We start from the raw sequence: 13,198 nt of genomic DNA on the forward strand, positions 1-13,198 counted from the left end.
ATGCTTTCTTGTAATTATGGTAAGACCAAAACAAACAAACAAACCAATCCCAAAATAGTAAATCTCAGCCACGAAAGAGAAAGACAGAAACTAAGTAGGGTAGTATCTATTGTTAAAGCTGTATCCAATGGAAAATTACCAGCTTAATAAGTAGACCAGACGTTACACGTAAGGAGAATGGAACATCTCCCTGTAAGTCACAGGAGAAGCCCTTCAGATAAGATCCTACCTACTAGTGGTTGCTGCCCCAGGAGCTCTGATTCTAATAATTATAATAATAGCCAATATTTATGGAGTACTTACGATGCGCTAAATCCTTTTCCAAACTCCTTAACACATAGTATTTTCTTCCATCCCCCAGGAACCTCATAAGGTTATACGGTACAAGTCTACAATCCCTTATCTTAATTTGGAAGCCCAAAAGACCGAAAACCAACAGACTTTTCCTCTATTTGCTGCCCAAATTCTTCTGGTGGCAAAATTTCTCTTGAATAGATGTGAGGCTATTTAGATTACTTATAATGCTTTTTATTTATAACTTTTAAAAATCAGGAGGTAAAAAGGTATGAATATCCATACATTTATTAATTTTATTGCTGTGTAACAATAGGACTACAAACTTAGTGACTTAAACCAACACACATTTACTATCTCAAAGTTTCTATTGGTCAGAAGTCCAAGCTCAGTCTTCTGCTTAGGGTCTCACAAGGCTTCAATCAAGGGGTTAGCTGGGGCTGCAGTCTCCCCTGGGTTCAAATGGGGAAAGATCCACTTCCAAGCTCACTCGTGTTATTGGTAGAATTCAGTTCCTTGAGGTGGTAGGATTGGGGGCTTTAGCTTAGTGTGTGTGTGTGTGTGTGTGTGTGTGTGTGTGTACATGTGTATGTGTGCTTTGTTTGCTGCCTGTCAACCAGAGGCTGCCCTCAGCTCCTACAGGCTTCCCACATTCATTGCTGCATGGCATCCCCTACCATGGTCATTTGCTTCCTCAAAGCCAGCAAGGATAAGAGGTAGGGGGAAAAAAGACTGAGACTCCAGCAAGATGGAAACTATAATCTTATATAACATAAGCACATAATCATGTGCATACAATCACAGACATCCACTTACCTTTACCAAATTTTTCAGTTAGAAGCAAACACAGGTCTTGCCCACACTTGAAGGGAGGGGATCCACAAGGGAGTGAACCCCAGGAAATGGGGACTGTGGGGTCACTCTGAGAGTCTGCCCAGACTAAGTTTATTTAGAAATGTTGTGTTCAGTGCTTGAATTTGTTTTCTAGCATTCTGGATGGGTGGTCGTCCAGCCTAAAGGAGAACTGAATCCATCCCACGTCCCAGGAGCTTTCTCACATAAAAATAGCTCATAATCCATTCTGGTACTTTAGATGTTGAAAAGCCTATGAAATTCTACAAGGCAGCTGCCAGTGGAATTTAGGGCTTGCAAGCTTGGAGGAATGTTGGTCCTTTATCATTTTAGAAGGTTTAGATGTAGTTGTTAGTTTACTAATTAGCAATGTTATTTTGTAGCAAAACAAAACCAACAGAGCATCAAAAAACATTAATTACCACACGGGGTATTAATTTAAGGAAGATTATGACACTTGAAAAATTATTTGAAAAAATGATTGTGTTATGAACTTTTTTGGTTCTTTTTTTCTCAAGTTAACATCAACATAAAATGGCTGTGTTCATGTAATTTCTTTTCTCAATTTGGTTCAAGACTTGTATAGCTCCCAGTGGTAGATTTTGCAGTTGTATTGCATGATTAAAGTGTCCATCAAAACCGTACAGTTGGTAAACAGTATTAAAAATCCATCTCCAGCTTCTGTAAAATGTATAGAGAGCTATGAATACTAGAAGAAATGGAAATATTTTAATTAACTCAAGTAGGACTAATCAAAGCAAAGCAGCCAGTTTATTCAATTGAACATGTAAATGTCTATTCATCCATGACATGGCTGAACATTTATGTCATCTATTAAAAGCTATTCTATTGCTTGAAAAACAACAGAATACCTTTCAATGCAGAAAAATTCATGTTTGATTTGCCCTAGAGCCCCATGAGGGTATCTCATAATGCCTGATATATGCACCATGATAGCACTCTAAAATACTACAATTTAGAAATTCTCAGACATATTGTCCTCATGGATTTTGGATAAGATATGATATTACTATCTTTATTTTACAAGTGAAGAAATTGAATTACCAAGGATTTAAGAGATTCAGTCTAAGGAAAACGCACTTCCATGTGGTTCTCTTCCACTCTCAATATTTATTCCACTACTATATATCTTCCTCAACTTATGATGGGGTTACATCCTGACAAACATGAATTGAAAATGTCCTAAGTTGAAAATACATTTAATACACCTAACTTACCAAACATCATAGCTTAGCCTACCCTGCTTTAAAAATGCTCAGATCACTTACATTAGCCTACAGTAGAGGAAAATCATCTAACACAAAGCCTATTCTATAATAAAGTGTTGAATATCCATGTAATTTATTGAATACTGCACTGAAAGGGTTAGTTGTCTACCTTCGTAATCATGGTTGACTGGGAACTATGGCCTTTCACCCTTGCCCGGCAAAAGAAAATGATGCCACATACCATGAGCCTGGGAAAAGAACAAATTCAAAATGTGAAGTACAGTTCCTACTGAACGCATATTGCTTTCACACCACCATAAAGTTGAAAAATCATAAACTTAACCATTATAAATTGGGGACCATCTGTACACTACTTCATTTCTGCCACCAGATGTGTGGGTTTTCTACACATCAAGCAATTCTGCAGTACCAGCTGAGTGTCCTACAATTTAATTCAATTCTGACACTATCTACCTGGAGATAGTACCAGATCCCACAGGTTAAAGACTCACAAATCCCTCCCCACACTCACACCTGATGCCAATCACAAGTACAAGTTGTCACCTATGTTTCAGACCTACGGGCTATGAACCCCTTCTTGGGTTCAAATACTTTGGTAGAGCAGCTCACAGAACTTAGGAAAACATTTTACTTACTAGATTATCAATTTATTGCAAAAGAATATAACTCAGAACAGCCAGATATAAGGAATATATGGGGAAAGTTTTAGGAGAAGGAGCAGGGAGCTTCCATGTTCTCTCTGGGTGCACCACCCTCCCCAAATCTCCAAGTGTTCACCAACGCAGAAGCTCTCCAAACCTGTTCTTTCGAGTTTTTATGGAGGCTGCATAAACAGGTATGATTGACTAAATCATTGGTCATTGGTGACTGGTTTAACCTCCAGCCCTTCTCCCCTCTCCAGAGATGAAGGATGGTACTGAAAGTTCCAACCTTCTACTCAGGTTAGTTCCCCTGACACCAAGCCTGCATCCTTAGGGGGGCTTTCCAAAAGTCACTGCATTAACATAAATTCAAGTGTGGTTGAAAGGGGGTTGTTATGAATAACAGGACATATTCCTTTCACTTTTTTTTTTCAGAAAGAGAAATTTTTTTTAAGATTTATTTATTTATTTATTTATTTATTTATTTATTTATTTATTTATTTATGATAGACATAGAGAGAGAGAGAGAGAGAGAGGCAGAGACACAGGAGGAGGGAGAAGCAGGCTCCATGCTGGGAGCCCAACGTGGGACTCAATCCCGGGACTCCAGGATCGCATCCTGGGCCAAAGGCAGGCACTAAACCGCTGAGCCACCCAGGGATCCCCTATTCCTTTCACCTTTAAGGCTTTGGAGCTATTTTAGGAACCAAGGACAAAAGACCAAATACTATAAGCAAAAGATACTTCCATTGCTCTTAGGAAACCCCAATAATTTTAAGAGTCTGTACCAGGAACAACATGAAGGCCAAATATGTATAAATTTTTTATTATTATTATAAATCACACTCACACATATATATATACACACATATATATTATAAATCACAACTTACATTCACCTTAGGCAAAAATAAGGGTTCAGATTCCGAGGTTAGAGCCCAAGCACTTAGCCACCCGCAGGTTCCATGGTTCCGAGATTTAAGAATCTCAGATTCTGAGTGCTCTCATCACCACCATGGCAACCCGGAATTGAAACCTTCAGAGTCCCAGGCTTGAAGGTCCTATGGATGCACACGCTGCTTACTACACCATAGTTCTTCTCTTTCCCTGGGGACACCCTCCACCTGCTCCTTTCATCTTTCCAACTTTACCAAGCACAATTCTTGCATCAGAGCCTTTCTCTTCCATCTCTGGATCTCAGAGTGGTTAGCTCCTTTTATCCTTCAAATCTGTTATATTAATTAAACAAGTAGTCCATTAGACTGAGGTGGCTCTAATGCCACACTGGCCTACATGTGCAAACCCAAATCTAAGCCTATAAATGCCTCAATGTTCCAATATCAAAACACTAAGGATAATCAATCACTAAAAGCCAACTAGACTTTAATATATAGCCAAATAACTTCCTTTCTTCGCTTCTGTACTTTATCTAAATAAATAAGTCTTTCCCCTGAATTCTGTTGGCTCGGCACTCATAACTATGGTTTGGCACTGCCTAATTCCAATCAATTTTTGCTCTGATAAACTTTTTAATATCCCTTAGTTTATCTTTTAACAGGTCTCATCAAAAATGTTACAGCCTTAAAGATGCCTTCCTTTGACAACCAAAGCAAAACTAATCCCCCTCTGTCTCTCCCCTTCCTTCTCCCTTTCTCCCCAGTAACCTTTTGCCCCCATCCTAACTTGTTCTTTATAGTCCTTATCTCTACACATTGTTTTCTTCATGTGCTTGCTTTCTTGCTCTCACACTAAAATGTAAACTCCAAGAGGACATGTTTGTTTACTGATATATTCTGCCTGGCACATAATAGGGATCAAATATTTAAATAAATGTCATTAATGGATTTTCTTAAAGTCTATCCAATAGAAATGATAGGCATTTGATTCCATTTGCAAATGACCAATAAATTTGAGTTAGGAATTGCATAACTTTATAAAAATAAAAATAACCAATGAAGCTAACGAGAAAAAGACAGGGCTTAATCTGTCATTGTCCCGCCTCTCAGCATCTTGATGAGAGACCACAATTGCCATCCCCCTCATTGTTATTAAACACTAACAATTATTACTTTGGCTCAGACTGAGCTCTTATTCTAATTTTCAAACTGTTGTGATATTTTTTATCTAAAAACCAGTAGCTTATAAATTGGTTATTTTCCAGTCTCTCCTTCTCTACTCAGGGCTTTAAGAGACTGATTTTTATAGACAGCACAAACTGGGATTTCTTGACCTCTAACTTATAGGTGGGTTGAAACTATAAGCAGAAGCACCGGGAGATCAAAAGGGGGATGGAGAATGGGGTTTGAGTATCTATTCTTCCAGGATCCTTCCCAGCTGGGCACCCCTTCCCTTTTTGGTTCCCAAAAGCCATAGCTCCTTGTAGGTGGCCTTACGTATAGCCACTCTCTTCTAGTTTTGGTAACTGTTCATTCCCTGCTTTCAGGACTAAGAGAGGTAAGGGCTTCCTGCTATTGCTAGTCTAAGGGTATTAAACCACCCTTATCCCTGCTTTCCCTTAATCCTGTCCACACCCTTATAAACAGCCTCTTTATTAATATCTCCTTGCCTAACCTGCTTGAACTTGCCCAGCTGTTTCCTGCAAGGATCCTGAGTCATACATTTTATGCCTCAAATTAAATCAAGGGTTTACTTAATGGAAAATTTTAACAATGCACAAAAATTCATGAGCATGGCATTGTTGTTTCCAATTTGGAGTAAGACATGATATGAGATATAAAAAGAAATTAAATAAAAAGAATATACATTATTTTCACTTTGTCATGGATTAAGGACACTCCCACTTGGAAATAACCTACACTAGTAGAATAATGAAGAAGTCACTCGTTTGGCTTCTCTTTATTCTGTTTGTTTTCAGCCCCCTTCAGAGTTATAACCTAAAGATCAAGTTTAGGAAATGTACTGGACAAGGGATTGGCAAATATACTCTAGTCCCACCTTTGCTCAGAAATCTTGAGAAATCAACTCTTCTGAAACAGTTGCCTAAACTGCAAAATTAAGATGTAGCTAAGATATCCTTTAGTTTTACATCCCTGGTAACTATATTTTATGATTACCAAGAACTATCAAGAGTTTTTATTTTAAAGGTGTAGGGACAACCATATAGTATTAAGAACCCAGCTCTGCAGCCTAATTGTTTGGCTTCAAATCCCAGCTCTACCACTAACTAAACACATGAACTTGGTCATGTTTCTTAATCTCTTTAGGCCTCAGTTTCCTTGTCTAGAAAATGGGTATGATAACAGTAAAAATACCTATCAATGAGGGGTTTTTTTAAAGGGTGAAATGAGCTAGAACTTGTAAAATACTCACTGTGTGCAAGGATTATTCTAACCATTCAATAAGTGTTCACAATTATCCTTGATACTGTTAACAGAAAATTTCCCACAATTTGCTGATCTAGGAGGTTTTATTCAGCAATTCATAAATGGGGCAACATCCAGTCTAGCAGATAGAAAGGAGCTCTAATGAACCATGCAAGGCAAGAAATGTTTACAGACAAAAGTGAGAAGGAACAAGGAAGTTATACTTGGCATTTGCTGATTGGTTAACGCAGGATTACTTCCCTTATATTGAGCAAAGGAGAGTCTGGGAGCGAGGTCAGATGACTTGTGCTGGGCAGGCAAGCACTGATTGGTTGGCTGAGGCCACTTTCTCTAGGAGAGCCAAGCATAGAAATTTAGTTCAATTCCAGTTTGCTGATGTGGGCTTAGCATAAGTGGTTCCATCTTGCACCTAGTCTGAACACTAACAATACCCAACTGAAATGATCCAGGGTTAGTAGTAAATGATAATGTATAAGTTACACTGAACTGAAAATTAGTATTAGAAGAGCAATTGCTGGGGTGCCTGGGTGGCTCAGTTGGTTAACCATCCGACTCTTGATTTCAGCTCAGGTCATGATCTTGGATCATGCTCCAAGCTCTCAGACTGAACTCTGTGTTGGGCTCTACGCTCAGCAGGGAGTCTGCTTGGAATTCTCTCTCTCCTCTTCCTCTGCTCCCCCAATGCCCCCCTGACATGTGTTCTCACTCTCTCTCTCAAATAATTAAATCTAAAAAAAAAAAAAAAAAAAAAGGAAGAGGAAGAGCAATTGCTATTTTGAATCTAAATATGAGCAGTATGGTTTAAAAGTGAAGAACCTAACTTATTACATACATACATACATACATATACATATGTATACACACATACATACATATACACACACAGTCGACCCTTAAACAGTGTAAGGGTTAGGGGCCCCAAGATGCCTCACACCAACAGTCAAAAATCCGTGTGTAACTTTTGACTCCTCCGAAACTTAATTACTAATATTCTACTATTAAGGAACCTTACCAAAATATAAAGTCAACACATATTTTGTATGTTGTATATATTATATACTATATTCTTACAACAAAGTAAGCTAGAGAGAAGAAAATATTAAGACAATCATAAGAGAAAATACATTTGCAGTACTGTACTAAAAAAAATCCACATATAAGTAGACCTGTGCAGTTTAAACCCACGTTGTCCAACGTCAACTGTGTGTGTATGTATATACGCATACATATACGGTAATATGCTTAATCATTTTATCTGTATACATTTATTAGATATTTTTCTACACATATAACTAGGAATAAATAGCATGATTTAAGGTAAGTAATGTTGCTTATTATTCTTATATAAGCTGCCTAGAAAATCACACTGTAAGTCTTCTCTAGATGATAGCTAGGGTAGGAAATGGAAGAGGTCCCCAGCTAGAGGAAACCACAATAATGAAGTGGGCACAGCAAGCAAAGAGGGGAGAATGGGAACATAACATCTTGCCCTTAGCCTAGTGCTGTCCACAAATCACTTACTATGCACCAGAAAACTTTTATTCTTAATAACCTTGCATTCCAAGATAAACCATGAATAACAGGAACCTCCTAAAAGCACTAACAGGAAATCCTGAAAGCTTTGCCTCTTGAGATAAGCCACAAAAATAAGAACATCCTGTTTTCCTTACAAAAAGACAGAAACATCTTGTTCTTATCCAATCTGAATTGTCAACTGCCATATTTGAGCTATAAATATCTGCTATATCGTCAGTGCTATAAATTCCTCCTCTTCTATGGGATGAGCCACTATTTCTGAACTGCTAGTGAAAATGTTTTCCTAAATGGCAAATAGGTAAAAGGGGATGAAGAGGTACAAACCTGCAGTTACAAAAGAAGTAAGCCATGAGATGAAAAGTATTGCACAGAGAATATAGTCTATAATATCGTAATAGCTTGGTATGGTGATAGATGGTAACTATACTTACCATGATGAGCATTCGTAATGTATATAACTGTCGAATCACCAGGTTGTACACCTGAAACTAATATACGTCAATTCTACTTCAATTATTATTATTATTTTTTTTAGGTTTCCCTGTGTTAACATTTGTCTCAATCTTATTTTGACAAAGAGTTACAGAATCAGTAGTTGAAACTGATTTTCTTGGGAAGTCCTGGATATACCAAAGCCAACTTCATGGGTGGACCAATGGTGCAGTCGTACAGGGTCCTGCCTTGGTTTAATGCTCTACTATCACCACCTTGAAAAACCTAATAATTTTTTGAAAAGGTGCTTTGCAAGTTCTGATGATCTTGAACATACCATAAGCCTCTCTCCTAGCACCCAAATAAAGTAGAAACAGCATGATCTTTGGAGTCTGACAGACTCGTTTATTTAAGTGAGCCTCAACTTCATCTATAAGATAGCATGCTATCTCAGACTTGATTGACAACTACATGAGATCAGGTAAGTGTTTACCATGATTCATACCTAGAAGGTCCATAAATAATAGTTCTGAATTATCCCATTTTACCTTGTTTAGAGCTATATCTTTATACAGTCTCCTTTTCTTCTCAGCATGAGTCTTAATAGAAGCAGCAATTCATTTGAACAAGTATCTATTCTAAGTGAGAGTTGGGCTACTTGTGTGTTCATTTCCTTACTTACCATTCATTTCTCCCATTATAATCACACTGTATCCTCCACCACCCCCCCTCAAGGACCCTTGATGATCTTCTTGTGGCTAAACCATCTTCAAGTATTATATTAGTTGACATCTCTTCAGCATATGACGATTCTGGTCATGTGTATCTTCTGTAGCACCCCACCGTTTTCTTCCCCTACCTCTTTGACTGTTCCTTCTCAGTCTCAATTGCCAGTCAATTGCTGTTCTCAGTTACCTTTCCAAGGACTTGTTGTTCTCATTCTACATACATCTGACGGGTGAGCTCATCATTTCTCATACCTTCAATTTCCATTTATATATATACATATATTTTTTAAGATTTATTTATTTATTTAAGTAATCTCTTACAACATGGGGCTTGAACCCACAACCCTGAGACCAAGAACCATATGCTCTATTGACTGAGCCAGCCAGGCCCCCCCAATTTCCATTTATATGCTGGTGACTCCTGCTATGAATATAATTGTTAGGATGTTTCAGCAGCAAGAAACAAAATTCACCACTGATTTTATCAATAACAAAGGGAATTAACTGAATTGTGTGACAGTGAAAGATGAAGCCACTCCTGCCCAGGTTGCCACATCAGCAAACCAGAACTAAGATAACTTTCAGGGCAGCCCGGGCGGCTTAGGGGTTTACTGCTGCCTTCAGCCCAGGGCCTGATCCTGGAGACCTGGGATCGAGTCCCATGTCAGGCTCCCTGCATGGAGCCTGCTTCTCCGTCTGCCTCTCTCTCTCCATGACTCTCATGAATAAATAAATACAATCTTAAAAAAAAAAAAAGATAACTTTCACTTTTCTATAAATGCTCTGCTTCACCAGAGTGCAGTATATCCAGCCAGCCAATCCCCAACTGCCAAGACTCTGTAATGATTTACTTGTTTTCAGATCTGCAACTCTAGCCAATCAATTTAAGCCTAATATTCTTCCTTTATTCCCCGATTAACCTGCTAGCCTTATAAGGAAATCCCTGACCCCCTAGCCAATCATTCCTTTTTTTCCTCATTGTTGCTTCAAACAGTATAAAACTTCCTCTTGCCCAAACATCCCTCAGGAAGAGTACTCCACTGCTTGTGGGGCACGGCATTTCCCCAATCCATGGATGTTTTCCAACTAAAGAACATCAAACTCGTTGCTAAATTGTTTTTTGTCTTTTAACAATAGTGAAGAGGGGTGGTGTTCAGGCATGGTTCATCAGGAACCTAGTTGTTATTCTGTGATTCTCTTCCTCTATATAACGTCCTTTAACTTGACAATTCTTAGAATACTGATTCACAAAGCATTGTCATATATTTGAGAAAACTTCTTTCCCAAAAGCCTGCAGCAAATTTTTTCCTGCTTTTTACTGGTCTTGAATGGGTCACATGCCCATATGCCCATTCTTGAACTCATCATCCCGGTGGCTGAGGGCATATGGTGACTTCTTGATTGGTTAAAGCCTGCTAACCCTTAAATCAATCACTGCAGTAATCACCGATTAGCTTAAACTAGACCTCTGAAGAGAGGGTCAGTTCTCCAAACTAGATGGCTGCTATTAAAAAAGGTACAGATGATAGGGCACCTGGGTGGCTCAGTGGTTGAGCATCTGCTTTTAGCTCATGTCATGATCCCAGGATCCTGGGATCAAGTCCCAAATTAGGCTCCCCAGAGGGAGCCTGCTTCTAGCTCTGCTTCTTTCTCTACGTCTCTCGTGGATGAATAAATAAATAAATAAATAAATAAATAAATAAATAAACTCTTTTAAAAATAAATTAAAAAGAGAGGGATGAAATAAGAATGTCAAGGCAACCACAGCATACATCAGATTTTATTCAGTAGAAACAGACTCAAAATAAACTTTTGATACAGTTATGCTAAATACCTGAGAGGCTAGTTTGTAGATACCACAGGTCCTAAAATCTCCAGGAAATCATAATCAAAACAGTTATAAGACGGGTGCCTGCATGGCACAATCAGCTGAGCATTTGACTCGTGGTTTCCACTCATGACCTCAGGGTCCTAATCTCAGGATTATGAGATTGAGCCCTTAGTCTGGCTCCATGGTCAGTACGGAGTCTGCTCGGGACTCTCCCTCTCCCTATGCCCCACCCACTCTTGCTGTTACACCCTTGCTCCCTCTCTCTAAAATACGTAAATCAATCTTTGAAGGAAAAAAATAGTTCTAGGAATTGTGATATGATGCACCCATCTTTGACCTTTAAAATAATTGGCTAGAAATAAATAGGGCTTTGTCATTTTACTTCATTATATAATTATTTTCTTAAAAACAAAAGCTCTAAAAAAAAAAAAAAAAAAAAAAAAAAAGCTCTGATGACTTCCTTTGACTACTGAGAAGAATTCTGGCACCTAAAGCTGAATATCTCATAATAACAGGGCAATGATCTGTATTTTCCTAGTCTTGAAGAATCAAGTAATCAGTGGGAAGACCCCCAAGGTACAGCTGTGCAGCACTCAACAGTAGGAAAGACCATGAAGTCCTACCCTTATTTGTTCTGTCGAACTCTCCTATGGTCTTCCAAGGTCTAACTGGCTCCCAGAACAGCAGATGACTCTTCCCAAAAATGTTACTGTATTAATAAGTAAATGTATGTATCATCATGACTACTCAATCTCTTCTTTCAAACAAACCAGCACAATTAGCAGTCTATAGTTCCAGGCCTACATTTTCCATAGATACTTCAAAAGCCACAAGGCTGACATTTAAATACTCTCCTCTTCAAAAAAACTCCTGCAATCCTCTTAGTGCAATAAATGGCACCACCATATGCCACCTAATTCTCTGAACCCAAAGCTTAGAAGTTAGTTTTGACCATTCACTTTCCCTCACCCCCACCAACCTCTGAATCCTATCAGTTCTACTTCCATTACCTCTTGAATTTGTCCATTGCACTGCGATTACTTTAGCTTAAGCTATCATCAAAAGACTCCTCTCTGGTCTTCACCTGTGACATCTACAATTCTTTTAACATGTAACAGCTAGAGTTCTTTTCTAAAACTCATTTTTCCCATGCATGCCCTATCCTTGCTTAAAACCTACCTATGACTCCACCCAGTCCTCCAGACAAAGCCTGAATTGTTTAACACAGGTCCTCAGGCCCCATTTTGGCTTTCTGATCAGAAGAGGACACACCACCAGCCAGCCAAATCCTGCCTCCTGCCTGTTTTAATGTAGTTTGCAATGTAAAGCTTTTACATTTTTAAATGGTTGCAAAACCAAAATATGAATAATATTTCATGACAGTGAACACTACATGAAATCCAAACCTCAATGTCCATAAAAAAAAAAAAAAACTTTATTGGAACACAGCTCCACCCATTCATACTATCTATGGCTTCTTTTGAGCTTCAAGTTGAGTAGCTGTGACCAAGACAGTATGATCCACAAAACCCTATAATCTTTACTCTTTGGCCCTTTATAGAAAAAGTTTGGCAGCCTCTGCTCCAGATTCATCTCCCAGCACTCCCCACTGTAGCCACCACCTTAAACTGTCTGTAGTCCCTGAGACCACAGTTTTCTCTGAACTGCCCCCCCCCCCTTACTCAGGCATGGGTGTTTGCACAGAACTAACTTTATCTTAGCATTTAACAGTTATTCTCATTGCCCTTCTATTGGTCTGCTGCATGTGTTCACCACTGACCCCTCAGCACCAGCACTATCTCTACCCTCCTTCAGTGCTTGATAAATGTGTATAGACCGAAGAAGGAGTAGCATCCTGAAAAGAGGAACAAAACCGGGTTCCAACTTCCAGGAACTTACAAAAGGCAGACAGACACATAAACAACAAATTAATCCACCAGGAAGAATGCAAAACACTGCAAAGCAGCCGGTACTCTGCAGCATCACTAACCAAAGAGAAATAATTCCACCTGGGGAATAGTGCCCCTTCTTCAGAATCCTTTCTGATTTGAACAGATTCCCCCTCCCCGCCCCGCCCCCCACGATGACGTCCTTACAGAGCCTTGTTTGTTGGCATGCAGTGTCCTCATCTGTAACATGAGGCTAAATAATTCCGACTTCGCAGGATTAAATGAATGTAGTTAAGAACTCAGAGCACGTAGCTCGGAACATGCCTCAGAGAAAGTACTCGGGAAGCCGCGGTCAGTCCTGTTTGCTCTAAAAGTCTCCGTTTCACGTTAATGGAGTCCAC

The 13,198-nt window shown here is 39.0% G+C and overlaps 1 long non-coding RNA gene across 8 annotated transcripts in view; it reads right to left on the reverse strand.

The window, feature by feature from the left end:
* The window catches only part of LOC112665588 (uncharacterized), a 119,551-nt gene extending 112,467 nt beyond the window's left edge, over window positions 1-7,084 (reverse strand). For 7 of the 8 annotated variants that reach the window (XR_004809857.2, XR_007406308.1, XR_004809858.2 and 4 more), the window contains exons 1-2: window positions 3,931-7,084; window positions 2,545-2,623 (exon numbers count right to left, since the gene is read on the reverse strand). This is a non-coding gene — a long non-coding RNA (uncharacterized LOC112665588). Of the gene's footprint in view, window positions 1-1,110; window positions 1,856-2,544; window positions 2,624-3,930 lie in introns of all 8 variants that reach the window. The other variant, XR_003140479.3, reaches the window with a different exon arrangement.
* Window positions 7,085-13,198: the final 6,114 nt, after the last annotated feature.

Source organism: Canis lupus, chromosome 27 (genome assembly GCF_003254725.2).
Source record: "Canis lupus dingo isolate Sandy chromosome 27, ASM325472v2, whole genome shotgun sequence".
Taxonomy (NCBI): Eukaryota; Metazoa; Chordata; class Mammalia; order Carnivora; family Canidae; genus Canis; species Canis lupus.